This window comes from Delphinus delphis, chromosome 12 (assembly GCF_949987515.2).
Source record: "Delphinus delphis chromosome 12, mDelDel1.2, whole genome shotgun sequence".
NCBI lineage: Eukaryota > Metazoa > Chordata > Mammalia > Artiodactyla > Delphinidae > Delphinus > Delphinus delphis.
The window spans coordinates 81,323,529-81,332,883 of NC_082694.2; positions in this window are offsets into that span (position 1 = coordinate 81,323,529).

A 9,355-nucleotide genomic window follows, 5' to 3' on the forward strand; every position below is an offset into this window, starting at 1 on the left:
ACCAGCCCAAGAGTGTCCAGGCCTTTACATCCTTTTTATATTTTTGTCAGTTTGAGAATTGAATATCATATTGTTTCTTTAATTTGTGTTTATTTGACTACTAGAGAGTATGAATATCATATTATATGTTTATTGGCCATTTTATTTTCTCTTCTATAAATTATTAGTTTAAATAGTTTGCCCAAATTTCTATTTGTTTGTTTGTCTCTTTTATGAGCTTGTAGAAGTTCTGCATGTATTAAAATATTTTTCTATCATCTGTGTTGCAAATATTTCCCTATCTCTCCTCTTTTGACTTTTTTACAATTTGTCATAAAATTCTTACAAATTTTTATTTCTTTTTAAAATTGGTTGAAGTTTGTTTCAGCAGAGTCCACAAAAGCATTAAGCATGAAGTCAAGGAAAGTACAAGCTTCAGGGGCATACAGAACCCTGGGTCTGCCATTGTTCAACTGCACATGCCATTGAACTCTGACTGATATGGCAGAAATTAGGATAGAATTGCTACACTTTAATGGCTTGTTACTACGTTCCAGGCTCTATGCTTTATGTGGATTATCTCACTGAATATTCACACAACCTTAAAAGGCTCCATAAGCCCATTCACAGAGCCCTTGTGAGGATTAAGAGTAGCAAAACTCAAAGTGACTGTCAGGGGGCATCTGCAGGATATTGGGTCTCTGCACATAATTGAACTAAACATTAAACGTTGCAGTGGTGCAGACAATAGGGCAGAATGGGAGATGTGTTAATTTAGTGCTAGTTTATTAGAACAAAAGTCATAGGAAATTGGAATCTACCATGGAAATGAGATCTTTACCTAACCCTAGTTAAAACTCGTTAGTTGTAGCTGAAGATAATTTTTTTAATGAAGTTACAGTAAGAAATGCATTATACAGGATACAATCATTCTGGAAAGAATAGTATTATTTAACACATTCTCCATGTGATATGGCTCCAGATTGTAAAATGACTTTTCTTTATTGAGTTCACTCAAATCCCATCTTGGGTACAATGTGCTTACAGATCTGCTTCTAAAAATATCCCTTTGTATTTTGGAACTTATAGCTAGTCTACTAAGTGGGGGGAAAAAGAGTTGCAAGCTCGTCATTCTCTTATTTCTTCTAGGTGAATTGCTAAAAAGCACATCATTTATTATCTCTGTTCTGCCAAATGGAGAGCATTTTTCAAAGGCTCAAGGAAATTACTTGAATGTAGGATTGTTCAGGAGCCATACTCAAAGAAATACCCTTTTTCCACATCAGTTCAGAGTGGATGTTCTGTTTCTGAACAGATATTCCTACATTCTTGAAGATTTTTTTTTTTTGCCTGATGATCCTGGATTTAGTGCCAGACTATGGAAAATCCCATTACAATCAAAAGCAGCCATAACACAGCCAAATGGTTTTTTATGAAGCCAAACTATACTGAGGTTTTGGTGAACTCTCTTTTTTCTTGCAGGATATTCTTTGTGTATTTCAGTAGTCTGAGTAGAAGTACAAATCCAGAGTATGACTTGAAGGTATCACTCAATTAAAAAAAAAAAAAAAGTTCTCCCATCTCCCAGATGGCTTTATTTTAGAGAAAGAGTACAACAAATCAAATCCAACACACTTGGACAAGTATGTACCAATTCACGCAGCCAGAGGAGATGTTTGTATTAACTGGCTGTCTTTAATAGACCTATTCTGAGTAGTGAAGTATAGGAAAAGAGTGACTTTTTTTCCGAATCTAAAATTGGCAGCATGGAGGAGGCAGCCCTTTGCACCTGGCCCCCAACAAACCAGCCTCATGTGTGCCTCTGTGATTTTGCAGATACTGTTCCCTAGAATTCTCTATCTCTAGCCTCTCTAAAGTCTACTCCCCACCCTCCACCTTCAACACTATATCATATTCAAAGCACAGATTAAGTAGCATTTCATTGGGGAATATTTTTTATTTGGCTGCTCTAAACAGCCTTACTGTATCGCCATGTACTCATATCATTTAGATATACTCCTGTTTTCCCTACACGCACACACACACACACACACACACACACGCACACACGAGAAATTTTTGCTAAATCTTGAAATGCTTGATTCCTAACAGTTCAGAATATTGTCACTTTAATTGTTACAAAAATTAAACATTTTTTAAAATGAATTCAACTTGTAAATGTGTACATGTGTAATAACAGTTTGCTTTAGCTACGAAGTATATGCCTACTATGAAAACTTAAAAATGAAATCTGACTTTAAATTTATAAATGGTACTCAAAACAAGAGATGCTGATTTCAAATATTCTACTTTTTAATCCCAGTTTTGAAGGCAACAACAGGCTTCACATTTTCTAGAAATATTTTTGAAACTTTTGGACCTCTTTGATTTGGGGTCTCTTATATCTTCCTCACAAGTTTCATCTCTTTAAGGGGTATCCATGTCTATTGCTAAAGGGAACCCACTCTTCAAGCCTATGTTTTTAGGATTTCATTTTATGTTAGTTTTCTTTCCTTGCTATAAAAAATTAACACATACTAAGAGGCTTAAAATCACACAAATCTATTATCTCCCAGCCCTATAGGTCAGAAGTCCAGGTGGGCTTAGCTGTTGCTCTGTTCCATATTTCACAAGGCTATAATTAAGGTGTCAGATAGCTGGGTGTTTATCTGGAGGCTCTGGGGGAAAATTCACTTGTAGGCTCATTCAAATTGTTAGCAGAATTCAATTCCTGTGGTTGTAGGACTGAGGTGCACATTTCCTATTGGCTGTCAGCTAGGAGTCTCTCTCAGCTCCTTTGTCAATTTCCTTTTTCTTTGCAAAGTAACATATTCCCAATTCCAGGGATTAGCACATGGGCATCTTTGGAGAGTCATTCTGCCTACCACACACAATATTCACAACATGAACCCTTTATCATGTTGTTGAAAAAGCTTCCAGCTCTTGTGTCTCTCTGCAAAATAGCCATGACAGGCTGGCTTTGCTGGTACTGGTGGTTTACAACCATACATTTTGCTTGCACTTTGGAACATAAGCAAGGGGAAAGGGTGCTTCTGTTTGAGGAAAGCATGGGGAAAAAAATCTACCTTCCATTTTTATTTGAAAGGAAACTGGGGTTTCAATAAATATTTGTGAGTTATTGCCCTACTGCCAATCACATCTTAATTTGGGATGGCAAATACTCTTAGCCTGGTGCCTGGATTTATTTTTAGCAGTTGTTCTGGATCATTGGAATCTAATGGAAGAGGGATGAAGTTCACCAATTGCTGATACAAATAAGTGCACAAATAATTTTTTTAACCAAGGGATTTCACTTAGACATTTACTGAGCAACCATCCTGTTGTAGGCAATGACCTTGGCACAGGGTTCAAGGATGTATAATCTTGTGTGGAAGCTACATGTCTATATTCCTCATGTTTTAAAAGTAAAATATTTTGACCCTCTGGAGTTTTAATTATTGTCAATGGTTGGGCACAGGAAAGCATGAACATCTTCAGTGTTTGCAGTACTGTAGTGTGAGTAGTAAAATCTTTCCATTATACAATCAGGAAGCCAAGCCTCCAGGTAACTTACCTCTGGTCATCTAGCCTGGAATTTAATTGCCAGTATCACTGATTCCAAAAGCAATGTTCCTTTTACTAAATCGTATTTAAAAATAGAGACTGGCTCATTTTGAAGGCATGATAAAATGTTAGGGAAATCTTTTGGACTATAATCCTGGGCATGTTTATTTCTAAGCCTTGGAAGAAGTCAGGAGCAATGAGAGTGGAAAGACACGGTCGATCCTCCATCTACATTTCTCTGGTTCTTTAAAAATTAGGCTTTTTCAAACTAAATGCCAGCATGTAGCTTATTGTCCATTTTTCCTGCTTTGTCTATGTTTTTTTGCTCCTTAGAACTGAAATAGTGTGGAAAGATGCCTGCTGTGTTCTAGTCTAAAGCAGAAAAACACAGCTGTTTTTCAGCCTGCATATGTACATATAATATTTAATTTTGTGGTCTTGATAAGTAGCATCTATTTGTTTTTAAACAAGTCCAAGTTCAGCAGTGCTTACCTGACGTGTGTGATGTTGAACTGAGTTATTAAATTCGTCTATATGAGAATAAATTTGCTTTTGTCTTTGCCTTGGTCTCTTATACTGCCTGCCCAGCCTTTGACATATAGTCATTAGTCCTTATCTAAAGGAGGCAAAATGTATCTGAAGACCACACAGAACAAGGACCCTTCCCCATGCTTTTCTCCTCTTCCTGCCCTGGAAAACTAATGGACCACAACACCTGCTGATCCTGCCTCAGCATGGTCTTCTGGCTTCTTCCACACCCACTTCTGGAATCCAGATGTCAGTGGGGTTTGAATCTGGAGTTACGAAAAACCTGAGGCAGAGTTTCCCAGCTGATGTCTAGTCTGCATATTAGACAATGTTCTCCCCAAGCCCCCATCCCCGGCACCTGCTTCGACATCTCCTTCCCACCCTAGAAACATTCTCTCTACTTTGCCTCTCACACCAAAGCCAAGTTCCTCAGTTTGGTATTCCAGGCTAAGTTCCCTGAATCCTCCACTTTTTCCCACTTTCCCTGATCTCAACTGATAGCCAGAAACCCCTAGAAACAAAAAACTTGACCTTGAACAAATACTAACACTGCCAAGCTCAATTCCTTATCCTATAAAGTGAAGAGACTAAATACGGTGATCTGACATTCTTGGCGAATCATTGTGATCCCTGTTAGGTTAGTTCCACAGCTGAGCTGAGCTAAATGTAGGTCCAACTGATAAATTAAAGGTACAATTCACAAAATAAAGCTATATTTTGCAATATAAGTAATTTATTTACTATATTTAGCAATGTAAGGTATATTAAAATATAGGTTCAACAAAATATAAGTACCGTTGATCACCAACGGTAAATCTGAAAAGATTACTTTGGAGGTTTTTACCATCTTTTTTGAAAATGGAAAATTTTAAATACATACACAAGTAGAGAGAATAGTGTGGTAAACTCCATGTGTCTGTCACCTAGTTTCCACAATTATCAGCCCATGGCCAATCTTATTTCATCTAACTCCACCACTCGCATTCTTCTTTGATTATTCGAAAGCAAATCCCAAGCATAATGTCCTGTCACTATATAAAATTCAATATATAAATATATATCTGAGATAAAGTTTTTCAGAAACATAAGCAAAATACTATCCTCATACTTAAAACATAATTTCTTAATGTTATTAATTACCCAGTCTTGCCCAACCCTCCTCTTGGGGTATTTTTAATGACACATTGAGTGGAAATCTGCTTCCCAATAATACACAAGCCCCACTGAACCTTGCTCTACACCACACCAGAAAACTCAGTTAATTCATCGACTTATAAACAAATGACCCAGACTTACAGAAAAAGCAGTATGGGTCCAGGGTTAACCCATTAAAAGGTGTCCATGGTTGTGTTTTTGGTTTTGGTGGGGTTTTGGGGGGTGGGAGAGGGGGGAGATTTGGTTTGTTGCTTCCTTTTTAAGAAACAAAATAGTATCAGAAATTATAGAGTCAAGACCAATAAAAACAAATGATCTAAATTGGAAGGAGAACATTTCATGCTAAAATTCTGTGATTTTAATAGGTATGGGGTTCGTAGAGAAAAGAAGCCAGTCCAAATTAGGGAAAAGAACGAATTAAAGAATGCTTTATAAAATGAGGTTACAAATTGGCTCTCCCAAGGGCTGAATCAAACCTATAGAAGTGTTTTATTTGACTCAATAATTCATATAAAAATACTTATTATTTGTTCACTGTGCCAGCTATAGTTCTAAGTGCTAGAGATACAGCAGTGAAGAAAATCAACAAAAAATGTCTGTCCTCATGGAGCTCACATTCTTGTCTATAATTTGAATGCATGAGGTGAGCCATGTACCTCTTAGGGATTTTCTTTTATGCTTTCTCTCTTTTTCTAAATTGATTAAGAAGGATTTTAGGGAAGGCATGCCCTCCTCTACTGGGTCACAGGCCACACACTCTCTTCTTGTTTTTGACCCTGGCCACCAGCATATCAGATTCATGGATATATGAATTTTTTAAGCATTTGACTTTGTGACACCCTGTTCTACAGCAAAGCTCTTTTGCCTTCAAATAGGTTTAATTAATACTGCTATTCATTAGTGGTCCTTTATCATTTGGGGGAAGAACTTTTCTATCCAACATGTAATGACTGAGCTTCTAATGTGTGCAGAGCTCTGGGCCAGAAGCCAGAAATACAGAGAGCAGTAAGTCCTGGCCGGCGATGTCCTGGAGCTCCAGGTCTAGTGGGGAAAACAGCCCACAAACCTCATCCTGCTGTCATCTGACAACTACTGCATAGCCATGCAGAGTGATGGGGTAGGTAGGGAGTCCATTCTTTCTGGCACAGGGAGGGAAGGAAAAAGAAACTTACAAAAATTTCACTCATCTTCCAGGGCAACAGAAGAGATAGATATTAAATGTACTGGTATCACATTTATAGATATCTTATTAATAATTTAAAAGTTTGCTTCAGAAAGGGCTACCTGTCCATAAACATGTTTCCTTACCTACATCATTCTTCTATTTTTCCATAAACTTCTGCAAATGTAATTTCTAGGTCTACTTTAATTCAGATAATCACAAATTATAAATGAACGGGACCTACATTTAATGTATATTTTTCTTCAGGCTGTTAATGCTCACTCATATCAAGTGATTATTTCTTCAGAAGGATGAGAACCATCACAAATACTGTAGGAACATTTGTATGGTCATAATTTTAATTAGAGGCAAAGATACAATTTCTCCTCCTGAAGATGAAATGCCTGCTTTGGCTTTACCCTTCAGCAAACATAAAAGGAGCCTCACCGTGGAACGAATATAAAATTTCAGAGCTGAATGGATACCTGAAGTCATAAGTTCCCATCTCCAGTTTCCAGATGAAAAAGTTCTTAGAGCATCCAGGAGAGCCGGAGGTATCTGAGGAGATTCCAGAGTTTCAGCCTCAACGCCATCCTTTGCTGGCAGTGTTCAACCAAGCCTGAAGGCATCCTTCCTCCTGCTCACTGATCAAACATGCTAGCTAGGAAGTAAGACCATTGATTTCTCCTCCACCCTTCCTGGAGAAAAAGTATCAGACAGTATCCTCTCCCAGGAACAACTTACGTATTGGAAGTCAGTTGTTTTGGTAGCTCCATGATAACAAACATCTGAATGTAAATGATTGTGCTTGAGTCTTAAACATTCCATTTAAATATTCCACTTATTCCATTTAAATATTCTACTTTTTGCCTTCATATGACCCCAACTCCCTAGAGCTTACTGGAAAGTCTCTATCTAATGTAGCTCTCATGTTGCTCGTCTACAGACCTGCTGCAATTCCTAAGCATTCTGTTTTGAAACAGGAAATGACATTTGTCTCTTTATTCTAATAATGGCTTGATGAGTATTTGACCCATCCAGGTATAAACTCATACTAATCAGGAAATGAGACAGTTTGACCAAGACAATTATTTGTTCATCCCTTTTAAATAGATGATGCTAGTTATTTGAAATACCTGCAGACAAGTACATAAACTGGGAATCTCACCTCTTCATCCACCAACACTCAATCAATCCCCAGTTTCTATGATTCCACTTCCTACCATATCAGATATCTCCTTCTCTCTAGCTTTATCATCACTGACTTAAGATATACTTTTTTTGCCTTTCACCTGGAGAGCTGGCACCAAACATACCTCCTTTGCTTCATTCCTTCCACTGAAACTAGAGGAACCTTTCTCAAATCCAAATCTGACTATGCCATTCCCCTGTGTAAAGACAACAATTTTCCATATCCAAACTTCTTGGCATGACATATGAGATTCCTCAAGGAATCCTGTTTATTTAGATTTCATCCTCGTCTCCCAACACCCCACTGTGATTTAAGCCCCAGCAGCACCAACCTACATATGTGCTCCAAACCCACTCTGGGGTTCTACGCATCCATTCCTTTCAAAGTCCTCTCCAGACCTCCAGCCACGTTCTCGTCTCTCCACCCTTCTACTGGTTTGGCCAGACTTCTCCAACCTGGGACGATGTATAAGGTCACAGTCCCATTAAATTCTCACACTACAAAGGAAGAGCTCCTCCTTCGGACTCCAACCTACCTCTGGGCTCCCAGTTCCTTTCCTATTTCAGGTGTGCTCTGGAATAAGTATCTCATGTTTTCCCACTTGACTGCATTTCCAGACCCCATGCTTTCCCCTAACCACAGCAATACCCTGAGGATAACAGAACAACACAGAGAGTAAGTTGCAACCATTCAAAGATCTGACAACTTTCAATGTCTACAGACTCAAATCTACCATCTGTCAGTTCTATATAGGGCTCCCTCTGTGATGCTGGCCAGTCTGCAAGCTGCTCTGCCCACCATAAAAGTTCCTAGGGCCTGACCCTCATTATGGTCTCAGAGAGAAAAGAGGGTCACCTTTCTCTGGTCTGAAGCCAGCCTTCCCACCCTACTTTCTTATTCCCAAATTTGTCTCATCCTAGGATGAATGATAGTGGGAATATCACTTCCCCCGTTGGGGAACCCTATTCTTATCCACAGGGGTGTGGTTCTAAATTGCAGCCCCAAAAGGAGAACAAAATTCCATCAGCACATAATGGCTGAAGTCCAGTACATGTTGGGTTATTCAGTCTTAAATTCTGTGCGTAGGATGTTAAGAGTGGGACCGTGAGTCTCCTGTTTCACGGTCTCCAGCTAGAGGTAAACAGAGAGCAAACGTGCATGCAGTTCCCTGTGCCCTGGGGGGCTCGCCAACAATGAACCTCAACTGACCTGAATTCCAATGAATACATGGAAGAGGTAGGCTGCCAGTTTGCAAATTCTTCCTGTTTTTAGGGAGAACCATATCTCTGCAAACTTTGTTGCAACTTCAGGAGTAATACTTTCTTTTCATGTGTTCCGGGGGTCATTGTGACACTCCTTCATTTGCAGAAGAGACAGATTCATGGTGCTCAGAATAAAATCCCCTTCCCCCAGAAGGCTGTGAGCACCCGGACTTTGACTATTCTCCAGTACCCCCTTTTGCTGCTCTCTGCTTTGCCGTCTGGATCTTCAGCTTCACGGGTCCCCCTTCAGTCCTTGAAAAAGGTAAGCAGCTAAATGATTCCTTACACTAGGGCCTTTGCACATGCTGTTCCCACTGCCTGGGACACCATTCCTCCCCACCCTGCTACTCATCCCTGAATCTTGCAAATTCCAGATGACCTTCTGAGACCTCTCCTCCAGCATCCTCAGACAAAGTCAGGACTGTCTCTCTCATAAGTCTGTGCTTATCCTTCATGACGCACATAATGCTTGTCTTTCCAGACAGGCTCCTGACCTCCAGCGGGGGAGGAACC